The sequence below is a fragment of the Anser cygnoides genome, chromosome W, assembly GCF_040182565.1.
Source record: "Anser cygnoides isolate HZ-2024a breed goose chromosome W, Taihu_goose_T2T_genome, whole genome shotgun sequence".
In the NCBI taxonomy this organism is placed as follows: domain Eukaryota; kingdom Metazoa; phylum Chordata; class Aves; order Anseriformes; family Anatidae; genus Anser; species Anser cygnoides.
In genome coordinates this window covers 3,321,604-3,349,508 of record NC_089911.1, presented here as the reverse complement: position 1 = coordinate 3,349,508, position 27,905 = coordinate 3,321,604, and the positions used below count along the sequence as shown (strand labels likewise).

Sequence of the window (27,905 nt, the reverse complement as noted above, 5' to 3'; positions counted from 1 at the left end):
AGGCAGGGAGACCTGGGAGGGAGAAGTTCAGGGAGACCTGGGAGGGAGGGAGGGAGACAAGGAGACCTGAGAGGGAGGAAGGGAGCGATACAGGGAGATATGGGAGGGAGACCTGGGAGGAAGCAAAGGATAGATACAGGGAGACTAGGGAGGAAGGGAGGGAGACCTAAGAAGCAGGGATAGAGACCTGGGAGGGAGGGAGGGAGGGATAGTGAGAGGGAGGGATTCAGGGAGACCGGGAGACCTGGGAGGGAGGGGGACAGGGAGACCTGGGAGGGATAGAGACCTGGGAGGGAGGGAGACCTGGGAGGGAGGGAGGAAAACTGGGAGACCTGGGATGGAGGGACGGAGGGAGACAAGGAGGGAGAGAGATAGGGAGGGAGAGAGACAGGGAGACCTTGGAGGGAGGAAGGGAGGGAAGGAGGGAGACAGAGAGACCTGGAAGGATGGGAGACCAGGTAGGGCTGAAGGGAGAGATACAGGGAGACCTGGGAGGAAGGGAGGGAGGGAGGGAGACCCGGGAGGGAAGGAGTGAGGGAGACCTGGGAGGGAGGGTGGGAGGGAGGGAGGGAGGGAGAGAAGGATAGAGTCAGGGAGGGAGGGAGACCTGGGAGGTCGGGAGGCAGGGAGACCTGGGAGGGAGGGAGGGAGACAAGGAGACCTGGGAGGGAGGGATATAGGGAGACCTGGGAGGGAGGAAGGGAGCAAAATGGGAGGGAGATATGGGAGGGAGACCTGGGAGGGAGGGAGACCTGGGAGAGAGGGAGACCTGGGAGGCCTGAGAGGGAGGGAGCAAGGGAGACAAGGAGAGCTCGGAGGGAGGGAAGGAAGGCGGGAGAGAGGGAGACCTGGGTGGTAGGGAGACCTGGCAGGGAGGGAAGAAGGGAGGGAAACAGGGAGACCTGGGAGGCAGGGAGGGAGGGAGACAGTAAGACCTGGGAGGGAAGGAGAGACGGAGGGACACAAGGAGACCTGGGAGGGAGGGAGAAAGGGATACAGGGATACCTAGGAGAGAGGGAGGTGAGGAGGTAGACCGGGAGACCTCGGAGGGAGGGAGGGAGGGAGACCTGGGAGGGAGGGAGGGAGGGAGGGAGGGAGTAAGGGATACAGGGATACCTAGGAGAGAGTGAGGTGAGGAGGTAGACCGGGAGACCTGGGAGGGAGGGAGGGAGACTGGGAGACCGGGAGACCTGGGACGGAGGGGTGGAGGGAGACCGGGATACCTGGAAGAGAGGTAGAGAGACCTGGGAGGGAGGGAGGGAGGGTGGAAGACAGCGAGACCTTGGAGGGAGGGAGACAGGGAGACCTGCGAGACAGGCATACCTGGGAGACCTTGGAAGGAGACCTGGGAGGGAGGGAAGGAGCTAGGGAGGACAACAGGGAGACCTAGGAGGGAGGGAAGGAGAGAGCGACACAGGGAGACCTGGGAGGGAGATTGGCCTGGGAGACTTGGGAGGGCAGGAATGGAGGGAGACAGGGAGACCTGGGAGGGAGTGCAGGAGACCTGGGAGGGAGGGAGGGAGGGAGGGAGAACTGGGAGACTTGAAAAGGTGGGAGCAAGGGAGACAGGGAGACCTGGGCGACAGGGAGACCTGAGAGGGAGGGAAACACAGAGGAAGGGAGGGAGACAAGAAGAACTGGGAGGGAGAGAGGGAGTGAGGAAGTCAGGGAGACGTGAGAAGGAGTGAGGGAGACAAGGAGGGAGAGAGACAGGGAGTCCTGGGAGGAAGGGAGTGACGGAGGGAGGAAGACAGGTAGACCTGGGATGGAGGGAGGAAGGGAGTCAGGTAGACCTGGGAGGGAGGGCGCGAGAGATACAGGGAGACCGGGCAGGGAGGGAGGGGGGGAGGGAGGGAGGGAGACAGGGAAACCTGGGAGGGAAGGTGACAGGGAGACCTTGGAGGGGGAGAGGGAGAAACAGAGACCTGGGAGGGAGGGATGGAGGGAGATAGGGAGAACTGGGAGGGAGGGAGGGAGGGAGGGAGGGAGAGAGACAGGGAGACCTGGGAGGGAGGGAGGGAGTCAGGGAGACCTGGAGACCTCAGAGGGAGGGAGGGAGACAGGGAGACTTGGGAGGGAGGGAGGGAGGGAGAGAAGCAGACCTGGGAGGGAGAGAGAGACGGAGGGAGAGAGGGAGACCTGGGAGGGAGGGAGGGTGACCTGGGAAGGACGGACACAAGGAGACCTGGGAGGGAGAGAGATAAACATGGGAGGGAGGGAGACCTGGGCGGCAGGGAGGGAGGGAGACAAGGAGGGAGAGAGATAGGGAGGGAGAGAGACAGGGAGACCTGGGAGGGAGGAAGGGAGACCTGGGAGGGAGGGAGACAGGGAGAGTGGGACACCAGGGAGAGAAGGATAGAGTCAGGGAGACTGGGAGACCTGGGAGGTAGGGAGGCAGGGAGACCTGGGAGGGAGGAAGGGAGACAAGGAGACCTGGGAAGGAGGGAGGGTTACAGGGAGACCTGGGAGGGAGGGAGACCTGGGAGAGAGGTAGACCTGGGAGACCTGAGAGGGAGGGAGCAAGAGAGACAATGAGAGCTGGGAGGGAGGGAAGGAAGGCGGGAGAGAGGGAGACCTGGGAGGTAGGGAGACCTGGCAGGGAGGGAAGAAGAGAGGGAAACAAGGAGACCTGGAAGGCAGGGAGGGAGGGAGACAGTGAGACCTGAGAGTGAGGGAGGGAGACAAGGAGACCTGGGAGGGAGGGAGAGAGAGAGGGAGGGAGGGAGACAGGTAGACCGGGATACCTGGGAGCGAGGGAGAGAGGGAGGTGGACAGAGAGACCTGGGAGGGAGACAGGGATATCTCTTATAGTGGAAGAGTGACAGGTAGACCAGGGAGGGAGGGAGGGAGTCAGGGAGACCTGGAGACCTCAGAGGGAGGGAGGGAGACAGGGAGACTTGGGAGGGAGGGAGGGAGAGAAGCAGACCTGGGAGGGAGAGAGAGACGGAGGGAGAAAGGGAGACCTTGGAGGGAGGGAGGGTGACAGGGAGACCTGGGAGGGAGGAAGGGAGCGATACAGGGAGATATGGGAGGGAGACCTGGGAGGGAGGGAAACCTGTGAGGGAGAGAGAACTGGGAGACCTGAGAGGGAGGGAGCAAGGGAGACAAGGAGAGCTGGGAGGGAGGGAAGGAAGGCGGGAGAGAGGGAGACCTGGGAGGTAGGGAGACCTGGCAGAAATCGAAGGAGGGAGGGAAACAGGGACCTTTGAAGGCAGGGAGGGAGGGAGACAGAGAGACCTGGGCGGGAGGGAGGGAGGGAGACAAGGAGACCTGGGAGGGAGGGAGACCTGGGAGGGAGGGAGGGAGGCGGGGAAACCTGGGAGGGAGGGAGAGAGGGGGGTGGACAGAGACCTGGGAAGGAGACAGGGATATCTCTTGTAGTGGGAGAGTGACAGGTAGACCAGGGAGGGAGGGAGGGAGTCAGGGAGACCTGGAGACCTCAGAGGGAGGGAGGGAGACAGGGAGACCTGGCAGGGAGGGAGGTAGGTAGGGAGGGAGAGAGGAAGACCTGGCAGGGAGGGAGGGTGACCTGGGAAGGACGGACACAAGGAGACCTGGGAGGGAGAGAGGTAAACATGGGAGGTGAAGGAGGGAGGGAGGGAGGGAGGGAGGGAGGGAGACCTGGGTGGGAGGGAGGGAGACAAGGAGGGAGAGAGAGAGGGAGGGAGAGAGACAGGGAGACCTGGGAGGGAGGAAGGGAGACCTGGGAGGGAGGGAGACAGGGAGAGTGGGACACCAGGGAGAGAAGGATAGAGTCAGGGAGACTGGGAGACCTGGGAGGTAGGGAGGAACAGAGACCTGGGAGTGAGAGGTTCAGGGAGACCTGGGAGGGAGGGAAGGAGACAAGGAGACCTGGGAGGGTGGGAGGGATACAAGGAGACCTGGGAGGGAGGAAGGGAGCGATATGGGAGGGAGATATGGGAAGGAGACCTGGGAGGGAGGGAGGGAGACCTGGGAAAGAGGGAGACCTGTGAGACCTGAGAGGGAGGGAGCAAGGGAGACAAGGAGAGCTGGGAGGGAGGGAAGGAAGGCGGGAGAGAGGGAGACCTGGGAGGTAGGGAGACCTGGCAGGGAGGGAAGAAGGGAGGGAAACAGGGAGACCTGGAAGGCAGGGAGGGAGGGAGACAGAGAGACCTTGTTGGGAGGGAGGGAGGGAGGGAGACAGCGAGAGCTGGGAGACAGGGAGAGCTGGGAGGGAGGGAGGGATGGAGACATAAGAAGTAGGGTTAGAGACATGGGAGGGAGGGAGGGATGGAGGGAGAGAGGGAGGGAATCAGGGAGACCGGGATACCTGGGTGGGAGGGGGACAGGGAGACCTGGGAGGGAGGGAAGGAGAGAGCGACACAGGGAGACCTGGGAGGGAGATTGGCCTGGGAGACTTGAGAGGGCAGGAATGGAGGCAGACAGGGAGACCTGGGAGGGAGTGCAGGAGACCTGGGAGGGAGGGATGGATGGAGATAGGGAGACCTGGGAGGGAGAGAGGGAGGCGGGGAGACCTGGGATGGAGGGAGGGAGGGACTCATGTAGACCTGGGAGGGAGGGCGCGAGAGAGACAGGGAGACCTGGCAGGGAGGGAGGGGGGGAGGGAGGGAGGGAGGGAGGGAGGGAGAGAAGCAGACCTGGGAGGGAGAGAGAGACGGAGGGAGAGAGGGAGACCTGGGAAGGAGGGAGGGTGACCTGGGAAGGACGGACACAAGGAGACCTGGGAGGGAGAGAGATAAACATGGGAGGGAGGGAGGGAGGGAGACCTGGGCGGGAGGGAGGGAGGGAGACAAGGAGGGAGAGAGATAGGGAGGGAGAGACAGGGAGACCTGGGAGGGAGGAAGGGAGACCTGGGAGGGAGGGAGGGAGGGAGACCGGGAGACCTGGGAGAGTTGGTGGCAGGGAGACCTGGGATGGCGGGAGGGAGGGAGAGAGAGAGGGATTCCTGGGCAGGAGGGAGATCTGGGAGACTTTGGAGGGGAGGGATGGAGGGTTGGAGGGAGACCTGGGAGGGAAGAAGACCTGGGAGAGAGGGAGAAAGGGATACATGGATAGCTAGGAGGGAGAGAGGTAAGGAGGGAGACCGGGAGACCTGGGAGGGAGGGGCAGAGGGAGACCGGGAGACCTGGGAGGGAGGTAGAGAGACCTGGGAGGGAGGGAGGGAGGGAGGGAGGGTGAGAGACCGGGATACCTGGGAGGAAGGTAGGGAAGGAGGGAGGGAGACCTGGGAGGAAGGGAGACAGTGAGACCTTGGAGACAGGCAGACCTGGGAGACCTGGGCGGGAGACCTGGGAGGGAGGGAAGGAGGGAGGAAATCAGGGCGACCTGGGAGGGAGGGAAGGACAGAGGGATACAGGGAGACCTGGGAGGGAGGGAGGCCTGGGAGACTTGGGAGGGGAGGAATGGAGGGAGACAGGGAGATCTGGGAGGAAGGGCGGGAGACCTGGGAGACTTGGAAAGGTAGGAGCGAGGGAGACAGGGAGACCTGGGTGACAGGGAGACCTGGGAGGGAGGGAGGGAGAGAGGGAGGGAGGGAGACAGGGAGGCAATGAGGATGACCAGGGAGGGAGGAAGGGAGACAGGGAGACCTGGGAGGAAGACCTGGGAGGGAGGGAGTCCTGGGAGTCCTTGTCTACTTCCGCGGTGAGTGGCTGAAAGTGGAGGCCCCTCTGAGGGAAATGCTCGGGGTGCACCTAGGGGCGTCCGCTCCACAGTCGATCCCACAGCCGAGCAGAGTGGCTCCTGGCGCAAGGAAGGATGCTATTATAGTTTTGTATAATTACACCAAACTGATGCACTGCAATAAGGAGCAAGTGTGGCGTTGACCATTTTTTTCATGGTTTGTTTTTTGCCCATGTAATTGAACATTACACATACTGTTGCTGTTACACTTCCCAGGATATCTAATTCCTGTGGCTCTAGGGGCGCTTGCGGAAGTAGACAGTCCAGTCTTTGTTATCTGCCAGGTTCCCCACCAGACCTGTCGTAAACGGGTCTTTAGCACTAGCCAGGGACAGGCACATCGCTTCTTGTCCTGTCATGTTGGCGAGGGTGACTCAGATGTTGCGGCGTCGTTGGATGGAGACCCAGGGTTGGCAATAACCGATGACAGCGGTGATTGTGAGGAGGCCAACCATGGCCTTACCCCCCTTGCTGGTACCCATCTTGGTCCGTGACCTGTGGAGACACAAGCATACCCTCGACCCCAAGTTATTAGAGGCTGGGGGTCCCTCCCAAAGACCTATATTTAAATTTTTTACTATTACTAAGGCCTGCTCTGACTGTGGCACCTGTGACAGCACGGAATTCATATTTTTGTAATGTTTTACTATGGGCGGTACCTCTTCGTGAGGAAAGGGTAATGATAGGTGATTCATTACGTAAAGTGCCTTTCCCAACCTGTTCTGTGGTGTTTCCTGGGTGTCTCCCCCTTTTTGTTTATTTGGCAGTGTTTTCAAGGTGCGATGTGTGCGCTCAGCAATGGCTTGGCCCATGGGGGAATGAGGAATGCCTGTGATGTGTCAGATACCCCAAGTTCGAAAAAAGGTTTGAAGGGAGTGACTACCATAGACGGGGCCATTGTCGGTTTTTATTTCCTTTGGGATGCCTAGCGCTGCGAAAGCAACATGGAAGTGAGCCTGGACATGGCGACTAGTTTCACCCACTGCAGCTGTCACCCAAATAGCATGGGAGAAAGTATCTACCAATACGTGAACATATTTCAAGTGACCAAATTCTGGAATATGCGTTATGTCGGTCTGCCATAACTGTAGGGACCGTAGACATCTAGGGTTTACAATTAAAGACAGGGTCGAAACATGTTGTTGACAGTCAGGACATGTTTGGACAATCAATTTGGCATCAGTGATCGATATAGCGAATTGTTTCGCCAAGACTTTGGCAGATTGATGGAAAAAGGCATGGGATAACCGTGCTTGCTCCAGCACCTTAGGCACGGGGGCAGTCAGGGTCATATTAGTTAGCTGGTCAGCGTGTGTGTTACCCTCTGCAAAAATACCGGGTGACATGGTGTGGCTTTGCATGTGAATAATACAATATGGGTGCACTTGCTGCTCTACCAAAAATAACAGCTCTTTAAATTTTAGAAACAAGTTTTCCTTTGGGACATGTCTCAAATGTGCCCTCTCAATGCGCTGAGCGACACCTACAGCATATTGTGAGTCAGATACAATATTCAAAGGTACTGTTTTTTTTTTTGCTTTGTTTTATTTTTTTCCTGTTTTTTCTTTTTTCTTTTTTTCTTTTTTTTTCTTTTTTTTCTCTCTGTTTTTTTTGTTTGTTTGTTTTCTGGCTGCAAGGAGCCCATGTCCTCGATCACTGCATTGATTCGTCACAAATCATGCAGTAATCTCCATTTCCCACTCTTCTTCTTGGTGACAAACACTGGTGAATTCCATGGGCTGTTTGTCGGAACAATATGTCCTTGTTGGAGTTGTTCTTGAACCAAGTCCTGCAGACTACTGCTCGTAAAGAATAAATTGAGCAATTCTAGTTCCCTTTGTTATTGACAATGGTGGAGACGGTGTCCAAGCCATAGCTTGGATTTGTCCATTATAATCTGCATCAATTATCCCCAGCAAAACAAACAATCCGGTCAAAGTTGTACTTGATTGTCCTAGCAGCAATACGCTGCAGTCATTCCCAATTGGTCCTTTGATGTTCAATGGAATTTAATGAACGTGAGTACCCCACAACGTGGTGTCTGTTACTATGGAGACATCCACTCCGGCACTCCCTCTGGTTCTTGCTGAAAGGGTGCCCACGGTGGCAACTGTGGCAGCGGGGCTGCAGCGCGGAACCCTGCTCCACCGTGGTACTCCATGGGCTGCGTGGGACAACCTGCTTCACCATGGTCCTCACCACAGGCCGCAGGGGGCTTCTGCTCCGGTGCCTGGAGCACCTCTCCCCCTCCTCCTTCACTGACCTTGGCACCTGCAAGGCTGTTTCTCACTCCTCTCACTCTCCCAGCTGCTGTGTGGTGCAGCGTTTTTTTCCTTTTTTTTTTCCTCTTTCTTAAATCTGCTCTCACAGAGGCTCAAACAACATCACTTATTGTCTCGGCTCTGGTCAGCACTGGGGCCCTTACCTAACATGGGGCAGCTTCTAGATTCTTCTCACATAAGCCACCCCTAAGGTCCCCTGCTACCAAAAGCTTGCCATGTAAACCCACTACATTCCAATATACTCTTACTTTACAATTATCACAATCTTCACAATCTTCACTTACATCAAAAAGAAAAAGAATTCCCCACACCAAAATAAACATAACATCATCACAACACCGACGAGGTGGACAATTTACACACACACCACCCCTCGTCCCTTCACCACACTAATATGAAACATACTCCTCACAATTGCTGCTTTCTTAAATTCTTCACAACTATTACATTCATAAAAAAAAGAAATAATAAAAAAATCCAGTCCATGTTTTGCCCATTACTTCTCTCAGCTATCATCCTTATCTCAAATTCCTTGAGCCCCATGTTGGGCGAGTAAAAAACAGTAAGTTATCACAGATTTGGGGTAGGAGGTTTGAAGAAAGCAATCTTCCGGCAGTATCGGACAATAAATGGCAGAGACTATAGTAATCCTGATTCGTACTGGAGCAAACAATTTGTGAATAGCATATGCCAACATAAATGTGCTTGTACCAGCAGCCCTTTTAGATTGCAACGATTTATGGTTTAGTGGAGGACTTGTTAGTGTTAGGTCAGAGGTTGGACTAGGTGATCTTGGAGGTCTCTTCCAACCTAGATGATTCTGTGATTCTGTGATTCACTGAAACCAAGTTTGAAGAGAACTGCAGTCATATCCACTCCCCTTGACACAGCCAGGTAGAAGATTCCTAGAGATACTGATGAAATTCCAACATGGAATAAAACCCCTACAGCACCACATTCTTTGAAAACTTTTTTCAGCTGCTGGGATTTATTGAGTTTCTCGTTTTCACTGCTGAGATCTATGGCTGCCTTTTCAGGGGATCCACCCACAGCACCAGCAGAGGTGCCGGCAGGCTGAGGGGAGGCCGGCCCGGGGCGGGGGGGGGCAGCAGCGGCGGCGGGCATTGGCCCTGGGCACAGCAGCAGGGGGGAACATGGCAGCGCCCGGTGCGGGCGGGCAGGTGCTCGAACCTGAGGAACGCAGCAGCCGGCGGCGGGTGCCCGGAGCTGACAGCGGGGCGGGCGGGCGGTGATGGCAGCGCTGATGGCCGCCATGAGTTGGGATATTGTCTCTGCCCCTATTCCCAAGTCTGTCAGGTTTACTTCCTCTGGCGGCACGCAGTCACCACTTTTTATTTCACCTGCCTGCGTAGCCTGAGCGACTGCAGTCTGTACACTTTTTTCCGCTTGCCATGATCTCAGTGTCTCAGTCGCTAAGCGCCAGGTCGTCGTCACCTCAGCAGCTGTTGTATCTCCCCGCGAGGCAGCATCCCATAGAGTTGTCCCAGCATTTTCCCAAGTATTTTAATCAAACACCACCAAAACTGTCGATGGGGCCCCATTCTTTTGTAAGAACTTTGGCAATAGTTTCACTTTATGTGGGTCATGTTTCACTCCTCTTTTTACCAGGAGTTGAGTCAGTAACAGCTATCGCCTCCTCCTCAGGCGATAGATGAGCTCCCATAGTCAATGCCCCAGCTGCTCACCTCCTTCCTGAGGTGATGTCCCGGGATCAAAGCCGTGGTGGCGCCAGCTTGTCGTTCGGCTGGGGTCCCTTCAGACACTTCTCTCAGTGCTGCTCTTTTCCTGATCACGTCAGGGTCACCATCTGAAGGGATGAAAGACATGGACTCCTGATGGCTCTTGAACAGAAGGCCTTTACTGCCATTTTTCACCACTACATATACTTTCCCCATAGCCCCATGCGCTGTCCACGCACCCGAATCTGTCATACAATTGGTTAGAGATCCTCAGACGTACCTCGAGCCAGCCAGCAATTGGCCACTGCGCAAAGCTCATCCTTAACACTGCAGCCAAGTTAATTTATGTTGACCTTGCTCAAGTTTTTGCTTCTACCGCTTATTTCCTCGTTATCTCAAATTCAGGGACGTGTGAAACAGTGCAAAGCCACCTGCGAATTACTTTCCCACAGACATGGAGACCTGGGAGGGAGGGAGGGAGTCAGGGAGACCTGGGAGGGAGAGAGGAAGTCACGGAGACCGGGGAGGGAGGGAGACCTGGGAGGGGGAAAGGGAGAGATACAGGGAGACCTGGGAGGAAGGGAAGGAGGGAAACCGGGAGATGTGGGAGGGAGGGAGGGAGGGAGACCTGGGAGGGAGGGAGGGAGACCGGGAGACCTGGGAGAGTAGGTGACAGGGAGACCTGGGAGGGAGGGAGGGAGTCAGGGAGACCTGGGAGGGATGGAGGGGGGGAGGGAGAGAGGGAGACCTGGGAGGGAGAGGGAGACAGGGAGACCTGGGAGAGAGACCTGGGAGGAAGGGAAGGAGGGAAACTGGGAGAGAGGGAGGGAGACAGGGAGACCTGGGAGGGAGGGAGACCTGGGACACCTGGGAGGGAGGGAGACAGGGAGAGAAGGAGGGAGCCATGGGAGGATGGTAGAGAAGGAGGGAGGGAGACTTGGAAGGTAGGGAGCATGGGAGACAGGGAGACCTGGGAGGGAGGAAAACAGGAGACCTGGGAGGGAGACAGGGAGATCTGGGAGGGAGGGAGACAGGGAGACCTGGGAGGGAGGGAGGCAAACAGGGAGACCTGGAAGGGAGGGAGGGAGGGAGGGAGTGAGGAAGACAGGGAGACCTGGGAGGGAAGCAGGGAGGGAGAGAGACAGGGAGACCTGGGAGGAAGGGAGACCTGGGAGGGAGGGAGGGAGGGAGGGAGAGAGAGAAGTGGGGAGACCTGGGAGGAAGGGGGGCAGATCTGGGAGGCCGACCTGGGAGGGAGGGAGGGTGGGAGACCAACCAACTGGGGAGGGAGGGAGATCAGGGAGAAACTCAGTTAAAGAAAGGGCACAGGTCATGGTAAAAAATTAAAGCATCAATCATTGGGAAGGGCCCTACACTTTAATAATGAGAGAGGGAGTTAGGAGAATCTTATCAAGTAGAGAGAGAGCGCTGACGGCATTAAACTAGGATGCTATTTAGTGTCTTATGGTGCATTGTGCAAATTAACTAAAGCAGGAAGCCTTGGGCCCCTTACTAAGGTCAGTCTCCTAATAGGAGTGTGAGCCTATCTTAAGAAACTGGTAGAAACTGGTCCTGCGGATGGACAAGAGCCAAGGAGCAACTGAGTCTGCGCAGAGACAAGAGGTCAACTTGCGGTGACGAGGAAGAGTCATCAATCTTCAACCCCACGACCCCCGATGACCACCACCAGAATACACTGTGCAAGTGCAGATGGGAGTTTATGGAAATGACTAATTTTAATACGAAGCGGGGGGGGGGGCAGGTTATGCATATGTATAGGCGTACTGGGAAACTTCATGCATATGTAACTCTTTACTGTATATAACCAAGGCAAGTTACCGCATCAGGCGCGCACGACTTTGGCGGGACTACCCCCCGTGCCACCCAGTGCTGAATAAACATACCTACTTTACAATCTTACTGATTGTGGAGTCCGTTTTCTGCAAGTCAGTTTGGCGAGCCAGGCAGGAGACGCTCTGCTCAGCTGTGGGATCGACTGCGGAGCGGACGCCCCTAGGTGCACCCTGAGTATTTTCCTCGGAGGAGCCTCCACTCTCAGCCGCTCACCAAAGGACATAACAAAGACCTCCTGAAGCTGCGGACAAACGGTATGTTTTACAGTACAGGAAGGGCCTGTAAGTCGTACACGTGGCTGGGGCAACTGGTAAATCGCGCAGAGACATCTGGTGTGCAGCATAGTCCCCGTAAGGGAGGAGGGTACCCTACAGGCTGACCGATAGAGCGGTCAAGCGAGATTTGGTGACTGATAGAGTCAAGGGGGATTTGCTGACCAATAGAGTGGTCACTAGCAATCTTGGGAGTAGATCGAGCAAATCCGAGGTTACCGCTGCATCTCGGTTTTGGGAGCCAGGACGGACCTGCTCATGACTGTATAAGAAGCAGGAGAAGTGTAAGCGGGCCTCTCAAAATTGTGACAAGGTTATCTGGGTAATATTTGCAGCTGCTGGAGGGATACTAATTAGAGTGTTAATAATTGTGTGTCTTATTCTTAAATGTCCAGGAATTTTGTGTTGAAAGCATTTGTGTATGTGTTTGAGACAAAGTATTGTTGTGAAGTGAATTACTCCACGAGGAACACGGCCGGAGACGATACAAACAAGCTTGGTTATTGTTTTAAGTGATATATTCTTGTGGTATGAGCGAGAAGTTGAAGGGTCCTCTCTGTGCGATTGCGTGATTGTGTTGTGAGTGAGACACAGCATCGCTGCAAAGTGAGTGCGTAGTTCTGATCCGTGGTTCCGTATTCTCCACGAGGAGAGTGGCCGGAGACGAATGAAGTGCATGACAGACCGAAGAGAACTGCTGTTTTATCCAAGTTTTGATTGGTGGTGCCCAGTATACGGGCCCGGCGGTGCATCTTGTAATCCTATTTCGTTCTTAAATGTTTTGACTGTGTCAAGGAGGAAGGTGGGAGCATTATCTAAGTAACAGTTTAGAAGTTCGGGTATATTCGCAGTGGTGTTTGGTCAGTTTCCCAAGTATCGGGGTGTAATGGGTAAAGCCTTGTTTGTTCATTAAATATTGCTGATGGGAAGGTTTTCAACGATTAACTGCTTATACCCCCAATATCCTGTTGAAGGAAAAAAACAAGTATAGGAATTTCCTGTTAAGTTAACAATTGCAGTAGAAACCAGCTCCAAAAAAAAAAAGAGGAAGGGGCACAATGGCATTCCCCCCCCCTTGCGTGGGAACACACATATCAGCAGCAAAGTCACGACCCCAACGCAGAGGAAGACGACGATCTTCATCCTCACAACCACCAGAGGACTGACGAAGACCCCTTAGCAACAGGCCTTGCAGTGTAAGAAGACACCAGGATGTGCCACTAAAAACCCGGAACCACAAGACTATAAATCGAGACTCTGGTGGGCTTAGGGGGTGCGCCGTTGGCGGAGCAGGAGACTCCCCGGCCGCCCAACACTGATTTATTTATCGCTGCTTGCTGAATTGCTCAAATAAATAGAAATTCGGTCTACCTTACCCACGATGTGTTGGGAATGATTTCTACCAGAACTAATTTATAACAAATTGGTGCCGTGACTCGGATAGTGGTAGCTTGGCTGGATCCCTCCCAGGGGAGGCGCGCCCCGCTGATTCTGCGGTCCCTGTCTGGAGGTCCCCAAGCCAACGCACCTCTACCGACGAACCTAAAGTTCCAGCAATAAGTAAATAAACAACCGGTAACCCCTTAATCTTTGTGCACGAAGCTCCGAACGAAGAATCAGGAGTGAGTAAGTATAGGCCGGTTATCCGTTCGGTTGGGGTTGGGAATCCCAGAGTGTGCCTGTGTGAGACGTCCAATCAAGGACGAAGCGAGTGCGGACTCCCTGGTAGTGCGGTTCCCACCTCCCGCGAGGGACTGGGCCACGAACGGGAGGTGAAGTCTGTGTGTGCGTGTGAAGGCACTCTGGAAGATGGGACAGAAGAAGAGCAAGTCTTCTGGTCCCATGGGTGGGTCGGAACCTAAGGTTAGGTTGCCCCCGATACCACCGGAAAGCCCGTTAGGGTTAATGATTAAACATTGGAATGATTACCCCTCTAGGCGGGGTAAGGACAAAGTTAAGATGATACATTATTGTATGGAAGTTTGGGGTGGGAAGCGAATTAGGAGTGACCCATTATATTGGCCAGTGTTTGGATCCCTTGAGGATTGGATCTGTCAGGCTCTAAACATTTATGTGAATTCGAAGGAGCCTTTCAGCCTAGAGGAGAGTGAGTATGCACACTTATGGATAGGATCTGAGACCCGAGCCAATTTGTACCCATTAAAAGAAAAAGGGGGGAGGAAAAGGAATGAACGAAGTGAGGAGGAAGTCCCACTTTCACCCCCCCCTTATTTATCTCCTTCTCCACCTCCAACTCCCCCTACGGCTCCGAATTACCATACTGATTCTGATTTGACCACGGACACCCCTCGGAGTACTAGACGGGTAACTCGGAGCCAAACTAGAAATCGAGAAGATGGGGGTAGACTATATCCCCTAAGAGAGATTGCAATGGGAGGGCCCCAGCCCAGCATGGGATATGTCTCCATCCCCCTAAATACGGGAGACGTCAGAGAATTCAAGAAGGAAATGGGAAATCTATTAGAAGATCCTCTTGGAGTCTCTGAGCGAGTAGACCAGTTCTTGGGGCCTAATGTTTACACCTGGGAAGAACTCCAGGCCATTTTAGGTATATTATTCACTGCAGAAGAGAGGAACATGATCCGGAGGGCTGGAATGCAAATCTGGGACCAGCAACACCAGCAGGGTCCTGCGGGAGACCTTAAATGGCCCCTACAGAGGCCTAACTGGAATAACCAAAATGAACAAGATAGGGTTCATATGCAGGATTTAAGGACTATTATTGTACAAGGTATAAGGGAGTCAGTCCCTAGAGGACAAAATATAAATAAGGCCTTTAGTGAATATCAGAAGAAGGATGAAACTCCCACAGAATGGCTGGAGAGATTAAGGAAGAATCTCCAGCTTTATTCGGGACTGGACCCTGGTACACCGGTGGGACAGGCCCTGTTAAAAACGCAATTTGTGGCAAAATCATGGGGGGATATCAGGCGGAAATTAGAAAAATTAGAGGATTGGCAGGATAGAGGGATGGATGAACTGCTGAGAGAAGCTCAGAAGGTATATGCGCGCAGAGAAGAAGAGACTCAAAAAGGCAGGCCAGGATTCTAGTGGCAGCGGTCCGGGAAGGACAAAAAGGGTCCCCCCCTCGCCCGATGGGTGTTCCGCTACCACGAAAAAGACCCCCGAGGAGCCAGAGGGATCAGAGGGATCTAAGACAGATAGAATGTTTTTATTGCCAAAAGAAGGGACATGTGAAAAAGGACTGCAGAAAACGCTTACAAGACGAGCGAATGTTTAAAGAAGATTAGGGGAGTCAGGGGCTCCATCTGCTGGGGACTTCTGGTATAACGGAGCCCTTGATAAAATTGAAGTTAGGTCCCCAGCATCAAGAAGTGGAGTTCCTTGTGGACTCTGGGGCAGAAAGATCGACTGTCCAAATGGTACCCCGGGGATGTCAACCTTCCTCGGAGAAATTACAGGTGATAGGAGCAAAAGGAGAGCCCTTTAGGGTCTCAGTAATAAAAGGGGTGGAAATAGAGACCCCAGCCCAAAGTTGCACAGGATCCTTTTTATTAGTACCAGAAGCTGAATATAACCTGTTGGGAAGAGACTTAATGGTTAAGAAAAAAAATTAATTTGGAGGTGAAAAATAAAGGGATTGAAGTTAAATTATATGCCCTCACAGTAGAGGATGAGGCAAAAGTAAATCCCGAGGTATGGTATTCCCCCGAATCAGTAAGCCGCTTAAATATTAGTCCCTTTGAAGTCACTATCAGGAATCCTGAGACTCCTATCAGGGTAAAACAATACCCAATGTCTCAAGAAGGCAGGGAGGGGCTGCACCCAGTAATCAAGAGGTTACTACAACAGGGATTACTGGAGCCTTGCATGTCACCTCATAACACTCCTATATTACCTATCGAGAAACCGGATGGCTCTTATCGACTAGTCCAAGATTTGAGAGAAGTCAATAAAAGAACAATAACCAGATTTCCTGTAGTAGCTAACCCACATACTTTGCTAAGCCAGCTGTCCCCAGTGCAGAGATGGTATAGTGTCATAGACCTAAAAGATGCGTTTTGGGCATGTCCTTTAAAAAGGGAATGCAGGGATTATTTTGCTTTCGAGTGGGAAGACCCTGTAACCCATCGGAAACAACAATTAAGATGGACTGTGCTTCCCCAAGGATTCACGGAATCACCAAATCTATTTGGTCAGGCATTAGAACAAGTATTAGAGAACTATGAACCGAATCCTGAAGTAACCTTAGTCCAATATGTGGATGATTTGTTGTTAGCAGGAGAGAGTCAGGAGGCAGTCAGAACAGAAAGTATCAAGCTACTAAACTTCTTGAGCTTAAAGGGACTAAAAGTATCAAAGTCAAAATTACAATTTACGGAGGAAGAGGTGAAATATTTAGGACATTGGCTAAGTAAAGGCACTAAGAAACTAGACCCCGAACAAGTAAATGGGATTTTGTCACTACAAGCGCCAAAAAGCAAAAGACAAGTTAGGCAGCTGCTGGGATTGTTAGGATATTGTCGGCAATGGATTGAAAATTATAGTAGTAAGGTGAAGTTTTTGTATCAGAAACTGGTTGGGGAAGGATTAATGAAATGGAGCCAAAGCGATGAGCAAAGCCTGATAGACTTAAAAATGGATTTAGTGAACGCTCCCGTGTTAAATTTACCCGATGTGAAGAGACCCTTTTATCTATTTATTAACACAGAGGAGGGGACAGCATTCGGGGTCTTAACTCAAGACTGGGCGGGAAAAAAGAAACCCGTGGGATATCTTTCTAAACTTTTAGACCCTGTGAGTAGGGGATGGCCCACCTGTCTCCAGGCAGTGGTTGCGGCTGCGCTCTTGGTGGAAGAAGCACATAAAATCACCTTTGGGGGCGAATTAAGAGTATTGTCACCTCACAATATAAGGGGGATCCTGCAGCAAAAGGCTGACAAATGGATAACTGATGCACGGCTCCTGAAATATGAAGGCATCTTAATCTCCTCACCTAAATTGGAGCTTGAAACGACAGCTCTACAAAACCCGGCGCAATTCTTATATGGGGAACCAAAAGGAGACATATCCCACGACTGCTTGCGTAATATAGAAGAACAGACAAAAATTAGGCCAGATCTAGAGGAGGAGGAACTGGCCGAAGGGGAGAAGCTGTTTGTGGATGGTTCGTCCAGGGTGGTCGAGGGAAAAAGGAAGTCAGGATATGCAATTATCAATGGAGAAAACTTCTTTGTAATAGAGTCAGGACCTCTGAGTCCCAGTTGGTCGGCCCAAGCATGCGAACTATATGCAGTATTAAGGGCCCTACAAATGTTAAAAGGTAAAATTGGAACCATATATACTGATTCCAAGTATGCTTTTGGGGTAGTGCATACTTTTGGAAAAATTTGGGAAGAAAGGGGCCTAATAAACTCTCAAGGTAAGGGATTGATTCATCAGGAATTGATCACTGAAATTTTGCAGGCTTTGAGAGGGCCAATAGGAATAGCAGTAGTACATTTGAGAGGACATCAAAAGGGATTGAATCCACTAGTTAGGGGAAACAACCTAGCTGATCAGGAAGCTAAAAGGGCAGCGCTGATGATGATATATACCAAGGAGAATCAGAAAGATTGCCCATCTTGTGGGAAGGATTTAACCGAGTTCCCCTGTTATGATTGTTGGAAGGATTATGGAACAGAGGCAGTGCACTGTAGATGTAACAACCCTCGATATAGCTACTGCCATCTCCATGGGGAACAACATTTCATCCTCAGCTTCACTGTGCAAGAGAAAGACAAATTAACTCAAATGGGTGTGAAGGAAATAACTGAAGGTAAATGGGAACTCCCTGATGGCCGAGAGGTTCTCCCGAAATCTTTGGCCCTGAGGGTTATGCAGAACTTCCACGAAAAAACTCACTGGGGAACTCAAGCGCTGGTGGACCAATTTGCTACGAAGTATATGTGTATTGGTATATACAATATCGCTAAGAGAATAGTTAATGAATGTATGATCTGCCAAAGAGTAAATAAGCAACAACTAAGAGAGAGGCCTTTAGGGGGAAGAGAATTAGCCCATAGACCATTTGCTAGAATTCAAATAGATTTCACAGAGCTGCCAAAGGTGGGACGATATAAATACTTACTGGTAATGGTTGACCACCTAACTCATTTCGTGGAAGCCTTTCCAGTAGCCCGAGCTACAGCTCAGACGGTGGTAAAGATACTGTTGGAGAACATAATCCCTCGATATGGATCGATCGAGGTAATAGACTCCGACAGGGGGCCGCATTTTGTCTCAAAATTAGCCAGAAACACTCTCTCCTCTCTGGGGACCAAATGGGAATATCACACCCCGTGGCATCCACAAAGTTCGGGAAAGGTAGAGAGGATGAATGGGGAAATAAAAAAACAATTAACCAAGTTGATGATAGAAACAAAAACCTCATGGGTAAAATGCCTTCCATTGGCTTTACTAAACCTAAGAACCCAGCCCCGAGCAGATGTAGGAATCTCCCCTTTTGAGATGTTATACGGGATGCCATATGATTTAGAGCTCCCAACCGATCACCCTCAGCTGGAAGAGTCCCAAATACAATCATATGTAGTACCACTTATGATTAGGAGGAGGCAGCTGCGTGAAAAAGGATTAGTGGTACAACGCCCCCCTCTAGAGATGGCCATACACAGGATCAAACCAGGAGACCAGGTTCTGATAAAATCCTGGAAAGAGGCCTCCTTAACTCCTCGTTGGGAAGGACCCTACCTTGTTCTACTTACCACAGACACAGCTATCCGGACAGCAGAGAAAGGATGGACTCACGCCAGCCGAGTTAAAGGACCAATACCAGAGGAGCGGTGGAGAGTGACCAGCCGACCTGGAGATTTGAAGCTGATCCTGCAAAAAGGGACTGATGGGCGAATTCGCGATCGTATGACTCATAACCCTCTCTAAGGAATAAACAGGTTCATTGTAAATGGGAACTGGGAAGTAGGGGAGGGGAAATTCCTTAATGTGCCAAACCCCATACATCAGTAGGGTAACGTGCCTAAGGAGGAGTGAGTAACTGGGACTGGGAGTGGCTGGAACAGGAAAGACGGTACCTAGGCCCCTGAAGATTACTCTTGCTGCCGTGAAGAAAGTAAACCCCGCTGCTTGAGGCAACCAAGTAGGCGGGCGAGGCAGAGGGGTACAATGGTGGGGCGGATTATGTGGTACCCACCTCTATTTTGGATAATGGGATCTGGCCGAATGAACTGCCCTGGTACCCACCGTGACTCGAAACAACCTCCCCAGAATTATAAATGGACGTTGCCCTTCTGGTGTATGTTGGTGCTACCTCTCTTACTGAATATCCCCTGTCCAGCCGGAGCTGACGGGGGATATTTGCACCAGCCCTTTAGGTGGAGTTTAATTAGGTGGGAGGACCAAACTATCATTAAACAAGTAACTACGGCGGGTGCACCCAGTTTTCTCACATCCCTTTGTCAACTGGCACCCATAAGTCCATGTCTGAACCAAATAGGTTTCTACTTCTGCCCTAGCTCGAACCCAGGAAGGGGATACTGCAATTATCCCAACTCCTACTATTGTGCTTATTGGGGTTGTGAAACAATTGCTTCAGATTGGAGTCCTGGAGCAGGGAGGGATAAGTTCCTAACTGTAGGATATGGACCCTATGGATGTAGGCCTCCGAGCCGAGACTGGAGCGGAGGGATCCGAATGCCCTATGGAGATTGTGAACAACTGTATGTTAATATAACGAATCCAACTGACCCAGCCTGGTTTACAGGGAAAACGTGGGGTGTGAGATATTGGGAACCTGGAGCCGATAGAGGAGGTTTAATATTTATAAAAAAGGAGGTTGTACCACCGGAACCTGAATCGATGGGACCCAACCCGGTATTGAACCCAAGTTTGGATAGAGAGGGTATCAAGAATAATACCAGGAATGTCACTGTTAATAATGACCCTACTGTCCAGAGTTTCGAGAACGACAACGGGAAAAATTCCCTGTGGAAATTAATGCAGGTAAGCTACCAGCTGTTAAACGCCACCAGCCCTAATCTGACTGAGCGGTGCTGGCTCTGTTATGGGGTAAGGCCGCCCTTTTATGAAGCTGTAGGGGTCAATGAGAAGGCCCGGCGGATAAATGGATCTAATCCCTTGCAATGTATGTGGGGGAAGAGGGTCAGGGCATAACGATGACCCAAGTAACTGGGAAGGGGAGATGCGTGGGACAAGTCCCGCCCGATAAAATGCACTTGTGTGCAAATCAAACTAATGTCGGAAGTATAAAAAAACCAGCGAAATGGTTATTACCTGCAGAGAATGCGAGGTGGGTATGTTCAAAGACGGGAGTTACCCCTTGTCTATCCCTGGACTTGTTCGATGAGTCTGTAGAATTCTGTGTTCAAGTAATAATTATTCCAAAGATACTCTACCACCCAGAGAGTTTTATGTATGACAATCAGATCAATCAAGAACACCATTTGACAAAACGGGAACCAATTTCCACATTGACCGTGGCTACCCTAATAATTTGGGGGGGTGCAGGGGTAGGCACAGGGGTTGCCTCATTAATCAAACAAGGAAAAGAGATCACCTCTCTGAGAGCGGCTGTGGATGAAGATTTAGCCAGAATTGAAAAATCTATCAGTGCTTTAGAAAAATCTGTAAGATCGTTATCCGAAGTAGTATTACAGAATCGCAGAGGACTAGATTTATTGTATTTACAACAAGGAGGGTTGTGCGCCGCACTCAAGGAGGAATGTTGTGTATATGCTGACCATACTGGAATTGTGAGGGATACCATGACCAAACTTCGAGAAGGATTGGAAAAGAGAAAAAGAGAGCGGGAGGCCCAACAAAGCTGGTACGAGTCCTGGTATAATCACTCGCCGTGGCTCACCACTCTGTTGTCAACAATAGCTGGCCCGCTGATTTTATTAACCCTAGGACTAACGTTTGGTCCTTGTATCCTTAACAAAGTCATAGCTATTGTTAAAGGGAGACTGGAGGCTGCTCACCTGATGCTTATGAGGACAAAGTACGAATCGATAAATGATAGACCCCTACTAGAGGAAACATTAATCCTGAGTCAATTAGAACTAAATAGATTTAATGAACAAAATGATACAGAGAAAAAGGGGGGATTGTAATGGGTAAAGCCTTGTTTGTTCATTAAATATTGCTGATGGGAAGGTTTTCAACGATTAACTGCTTATACCCCCAATATCCTGTTGAAGGAAAAAAACAAGTATAGGAATTTCCTGTTAAGTTAACAATTGCAGTAGAAACCAGCTCCAAAAAAAAAAAGAGGAAGGGGCACAATGGCATTCCCCCCCCCTTGCGTGGGAACACACATATCAGCAGCAAAGTCACGACCCCAACGCAGAGGAAGACGACGATCTTCATCCTCACAACCACCAGAGGACTGACGAAGACCCCCTAGCAACAGGCCTTGCAGTGTAAGAAGACACCAGGATGTGCCACTAAAAACCCGGAACCACAAGACTATAAATCGAGACTCTGGTGGGCTTAGGGGGTGCGCCGTTGGCGGAGCAGGAGACTCCCCGGCCGCCCAGCGCTGATTTATTTATCGCTGCTTGCTGAATTGCTCAAATAAATTAAAATTCGGTCTACCTTACCCACGATGTGTCGGGAATGATTTTTACCAAACTAATTTATAACACGGGGGAGGGGGGCTGACTGATTATTAAAGCGGTAGAACGGAGAGTCACTTTGGTGGTTCGGGCTTGAGCCCTGGGAATTTGGTAAGAAGGGGGAGAGCGAATTTATTTAGGCCTCAATACCTTTTAAACCCCCATATTGACGGATACACAGAAGTGATTCCTCGTTTTGTGTGGGCTTACTAACAAAGTGCATGAGAAAAATTAGCATTCGGCTTGAAATTCGGTCCTGTTGAAATGTAAATTTTGTGGAAAAGGTGGTATTGTTTGTCTACAAGACAGAAGGCTGAGTGCTTCAGGTGTTTTCCCGAAGTCCTGTGGATTTATGATTGGAACGGGGCTCATTAATAATCTGAAATAGTAAAGTTTGTATGTGGAAAGAAGAGTTTAATCCCAGAGAATTGGGACATTTGGGAAGAAAATTAGGAAAAGATAGTAAAAACCTGCAATAAAAAGGTTTGCGTGGAAATTGAAACAAGGGACAGTAACTAATAAGGAATAGTAATAAATAAATAAATAAAAGGGAATGGGAAATCAAGGAAATGGGTAATATCCAAAACAAAGACGTTTTAAATAAAGCCTCCTTGGGTGCATATTGGCACATTGGAAGGATATTGTTAGAAATGAGGGCACAGAAAGCAAGAGGACTTTCACTAAGTATTGCAATGAATGGTGGCCACTATATAAGCTAAATGGCCACTTTATGGATCAATCGACTATAACAGTGTCTTGCTATTAATGTTTTTGAGGAGAGAAGGAAAACAGGATGAAATGTTGTATACTGATATGTTGTTTCAGCATCTTGGAGGGAAAAGGTATGGAATTAAGTTGGCCCCTGACTGAGCCTTTGGTGCTGGCATTAGAAAAGTACAGGCTGGAGAAAGATAAAGGAAGTGTTAAAAGGATTGTTGAAGGTGTTAAAGGTTGTGTGGCATGTAGTATTTAACAGAGCTGAAGTTGAATGAGCAGAGAAAGAGGATGTAGGAATGTTAATAGTTCTGCCTCAACCCGAAGGCTGAGATCTCTAAATCACGGGTGTGAGCCCTCTGGGGCAGAGGGACCATGATGTTGTCATGGAAACAGAAAAGCAGCTAACTCTTAAAACAACCTGAGTTCCTGTGTGAGCTCAGATTGCCAATGGGACCGCTCAGGGAACTGTCAACGACTGCATTCCCCTGACCGACCCCCTCACTGAGACCCTAATCACCCCAGAAATTATGTAAATACCAAAATCTGGTTAAATTGGCTATTGGGAATTGAGAATCCGTTCCAACAAGGTCCAAAAGAAACCCCTATGGAATTTTTGAATTTTTGGACCAACTTTGAAATACAATGAAGAGCAAAAAAAAAAAGAAAAAAAACATACAAAAAATTTGGACTTGGCTTCAGAAAACAAACAGAGGCAATTGGCTAGCCTCTTTCTAGGGCAATCGGCCCTTGATATCAGAAAGAAATTGTCTTAGGCTGCAGGATAAACTTACAACAGTCAGGAATGATGGGGACCTGGGGCATCTAGCCTAGCAGGTCCACTGGTTGAAATAAAGCTAGGAAACGAAGAAAGAGGTTTGAATTTTTTGTTGGTTAAGGGAGCTTCTTTCTCTGTGTTAATTAGTCAGTAAATGTAATAGGAGCAGCTGGCCAACAGGAAAAGGCATTTTTTGCAATGCTTGAAATTTAAATTGGGAAAAATGATTGGAATTACAAAATGAAAAAAACAGTCAAGTTTGGTTCATGGTACTAGATTTAAAGGATGCCTTTTTCTGCCTGCCTGTGGCAACTGAAAGCCAGAAGAAACTCTTTGCCTTTGAATGGGAAAATCCTAATAGGGGACGGAAAACTCAGCTTACTTGGACAGTGTTACCACAGGGGTTCAAGAATAACCCCACCATATTTGGGAAACAACTAGCCTGTGATCTTGAAGCTTGAAAGTCCCCTTTGGGAAAAGGGGACACTGTTGCAATACGAAGAAGAAAAGGAATGTGTATAATGGACTATTAGTTTACTAAATTTTTTTTCGGCACTAATACTGTGAACCCAGCCTCTTTCCTTAGTAACAGAGTTTCCAGATTACCCATTCATGATTGCATCAAGACCATGGACACGGTATACTCCAGCTGACCGGACCTAAAGGATACACCCCTAGAAGATGCGGAGGACTGGCATATAGATGGCAGCAGCTTCGTCCGCCAGGGACTTTGCCTCACAGGATATGCGGTAACAAACATCAGCCCAAAAGGTGGATATCATTGCCTTGATAAGAGCTTTTGAGCTGGCAAACATTTGGACAGATTTGAAATATGCCTTTGGTGTGGTGCACGCACACAGGGCAATTTGGAAGGAGAGAGGACTTTTATCTTCCTCAGTTAAACATGCAGAAGAGATACTGAAATTACTCCAAGCAGTATACCTGCCTACTAAAGTTGACATTAAAGGACATCAACTAGGGGATACTGATATTGAAAAGGGAAATAGATTGGCTGACGCAGGAGCTAAAGGGGTGGCAGAACGGGCATCTGAGAGTCAAATTCTGGCACTAGTACCAGGAACAGAAAACCAGGCATTAACAAAAGTTTTAGAAAATGAAGTAGAATATTCTAAGATGTAAACGGAAAATGTTACCTGCAGGTTTAATGTAAATAAATGATGGGAGAACTGTGATACCATATTAAATTGAATGGTAATTGGAGAACATAATAAAACATGCTGGGGAGCTGAAGTAGTATAAGAGTTTTTAAATAGAAAATTGATAGGGCCTAATTTGTATACCATTGTTAGGCAGGTATAAAAGTAATCAAGCTCCAAACAGTGGCAAATTTTTTTTTTTTTTTTGAACTCCCAAGAAAAGGGAGGTATCAGTATTGACTGTTATTAACTGACACCTTTTCAGGATGGCCAGAAGCATTCCCAACTAGAAAAGCCAAGGCTCGGGAGCTAATTAAGATATAAGAAATAATACCTCGTTTTGGAGTTTCAGCAACTATATCCTCTGAAAGGGGCAAAAGTGGTACAACAAATTACTTCATACCACATATCACCCTCAGTCGAGTGGCCAAGTAGAAAAAATGAACCACTTAATCAAACAACAAATTGTGAAATTGGGACAAGACGCAAATTTGGCCTGGCCTCAGTCTCTTCCTTTAGCCCTTTTGCGTATACGAACTAGACCAAGGGCAAAGGAAGGGTTAAGCCCCTTTGAAATCTTATATGGATGATCATATGTAATACAAAGAGGAATATCCATGCAAGCTGGGGATGAAAATATGACCTCCTATATGGTGGTCTTCAGTAAACAGCTTAATGAAATTGGAAAGCATGTGAGTGGAACTCCGGGTGGAGGGTTAGATGGACCAGTGTACAATATACAACCTGGAGATTACGTGTATGTAAAGTCTCTTGCAGAGAAGACCTTGAAACCACAGTGGGAAGGACCTTTCTAGGTACTCCTTACCTCTTTCACAGCGATCAGAATCAAGGAACAGAATGGCTGGATCCATCACACCAGAGTGAAAAAGGCACCCAAGACCCCATGGAAGGTTACTCAGGTGTGACCTGGAAGGTTACATTCCTCACGGTCTTAACGGTATTATTGGTCACGGAAACCGAACAGTGGGTGCACAATACCTATGTGAAACTCACCCAGGCAGTGAGTGATAGTTTCAACCTTTCTGACTGTTGGGTGTGCACACTGCTGCCTAGAGGCAACCTAGAATTATGAATTGGACATTGACCTTTGCGCACCCAAGAAATGGAACATGTCGATTTGGCAAGGATGATCGTGAACATCTAGGGGAGAGATTTGAACTACACCCACGCAAAAATGTTCACGTATACACCAGATGCTTAAACAATAAAACCCCATGCGTAGGTACAGGTCCACTTAGTTATTTAGCCCAGGAACCTGACAACTGTAGTATGGCAGAATACGTAGGAACTTTTAATTTTAGCAAAATTAGAGACTGTGGTGTAGGTATCACAATATGTGCTGATAAAAAGGATACGAACTCAGGATCTCATGGCCTCAATTCTCTCGTGCAAATTTGCAAGCTACAAAAAGGATTCTATTGGCTATGTGGAAATGGGCGTGCTAGAAAAAGCTTACCCTTAAATTGGAAGGGCCATTGTATTGGGGGCTATCTTAGCCCTCGAAGGGGTATATTCACTGAACCACCTCCGGAAACAGTCCAGACAAATACGTACTGTTTCGAATAACCCCCTCATGATGAGACCCATGGGATTCCATAGTTTTGTAAGGTGGTTGATTTCATCCCTGGAAATAAGTGAACTAGAAAAAGCTATCGTAAATATCTCAGCCACATTAGAAATTATTGAAAACGCCACAGCCGATGCTCTTTCGGCATTACAGGAAGAAATTTCCTCCCTACCTAAAGTAGTGCTTCAGAATAGGATGGAGTCTGTTCTCTGCAAGTCAGTAACTTGGGGCCTAGGCTGTGCTTGTGTTTTAACAGGAGCCGGTCCTAGATGGGTGCCAGCACGATGGGTCCATCCAGCGGCTCCATCATCTGCCTTAACATGATCACAGCACTCTCCTCCACAGTTTGGACTCCAGCTCAAACCAAAAACACCGTATGGGAGGGTCCCGCTGGCATATGCAGCACCCACAGACAAGGACTCCAGAAGTTGGAGGGGCAGGCAGAGCCCCCCTGCAGCTGGGCAGCACTCACTGCCTGCCTCTCCCAGGGATGTGGTTTCAAAGTTTGTTAAAGATAGATTTAGTATGCCTGGTAGTTCTTCTCTGTGTTTTAGTTTGTGTTAATCTTGCTTTCTTAATTTGTGTTAATCGCGCTTTTTTAAGTTAATAAAGATGGGGGAGATGTGGGAGTGTGGACATGGGGGTCGACAAGCCCCATGGTTGGTGATAACATCGGACTCTTAAGGATGAGGCCATCAGGAATGTAAAGAGTTCAGAAGGAACAAAGAAGGGTGATTGAGGAGACGCCTTGCCACCTCAAATGGATTGTTCTCCAGCCGTTAATGCATGAAAGTTGCTGGGTGGTTGCTATTGTCAGGCAAAGTTGTTGACCAATGAATAGTTAGTGGAAAAGGACTGCTACGGTGCAAATAGCATAAGAAGGGAGCCTGTCCTCAGTATGATGATGCAGGAGGATAATGAAGTTATGCCCTCAATATGAAAGATGAATTTAGGCCCTTAGTAAGAGATAATGTAGTTATGTCACCAACGAAGTAGCAGCAGTCACTGATCATCAAAGAACGCTCGTGTCCATGCAGTCATTACACAACAAGGGGAGGTTTAGGCTGGATATTAGGAATAACTTCTTTACCAAAAGGGTTGTTAGGCATTGGAATGGGGGTACCTGTTATAAATTAGTTCTGGTAGAAATCATTCCCAACACATCGTGGGTAAGGTAAATCAAATTTCAATTTATTTGAGCAATTCAGCAAGCAGCGATGAGTAAAACAGCACTGGGCGGCCGGGGAGTCTCCTGCTCTGCCAACGGCACACACCTAAGCTTGCCATAGTCTCGGTTTATAGCCTAGTAGTTCCGGGTTTAGTGGCACAGCCTGGTGTCTTCAATGACTAGGTGGCCTGTTGCTAGAGGGTCTTCGTCAGTCCTCTGGTGGTCGTGGGGATGAAGATTATCGTGGGGTTGAAGATCGTTGTCTTCCTCTGCGTTGGGGTCATGACTTTGCTGCGGTATGTGTGTTCTCACGCGAGGGGGAATGCCATTTTGCCCTTACTTGGAGCTGGTTTCTACTGCAATTTTTAACTTAACAGGAAGTTCCCATACTTGTTTTTTTCCTTCAACAGAATATTGGGGGTATAAGCAACCAACCATTGAAACCTCCCATCAGCAACATTTAATGAACAAACAAGGCTTTACCCACTTTACCCATTACACTGCCCAGTGTTATAAGTGAAGATACAACTCAATCTGAATTTAGTAATATTTATAAAAGGCAAGTAAACAGCACTGGGTGCACGGGGAGTCTACGCTCTACCAACACGCAAACACAACCACCAAACTTCATATAGATATAGAACATCGCTTTTACATATTCATAAGAAACCCGAGTACGCCTATACATATGTACAAACAGAAAAGGTATCAATTAAAACATAAACATAGCAAAGTTTTCTGAATTCTAGCAAGGGTTTAATTAACAATCCTTTAAGTCTATTACTATTCATGTCCCTGACTGGGGGAGCATCGTTGGAGATGGTAATCCTGGTTGAAGTGCTCCCATATCTTCCATGACTTCATTCGTTTTTCTCAGGTCATATAAAAGTCACCATTTTCCATTCCTTTTCTTGATTACAAACACCGGAGAGTTCCAAGGCTAGTCACGGGAACAATATGTCTAGCTTTAAGCTGTTAAGCAACTCAGCCTTCGGGCCCTGCGTATCCTATTCCTCCTGGATCAAAGGGAAACAGATCCAGCTCCTTTTCAGGACCTATAGGGCGTGGATCAAAAGGAACATCCAGGTCACCAGGG

General features: G+C 49.7%; 1 pseudogene; it reads left to right on the top strand.

Moving 5' to 3' along the window:
- Positions 1–19,626: 19,626 nt before the first annotated feature.
- Positions 19,627–27,905, top strand: part of LOC136788543 (syncytin-2-like) — a 120,911-nt pseudogene continuing 112,632 nt past the window's right edge.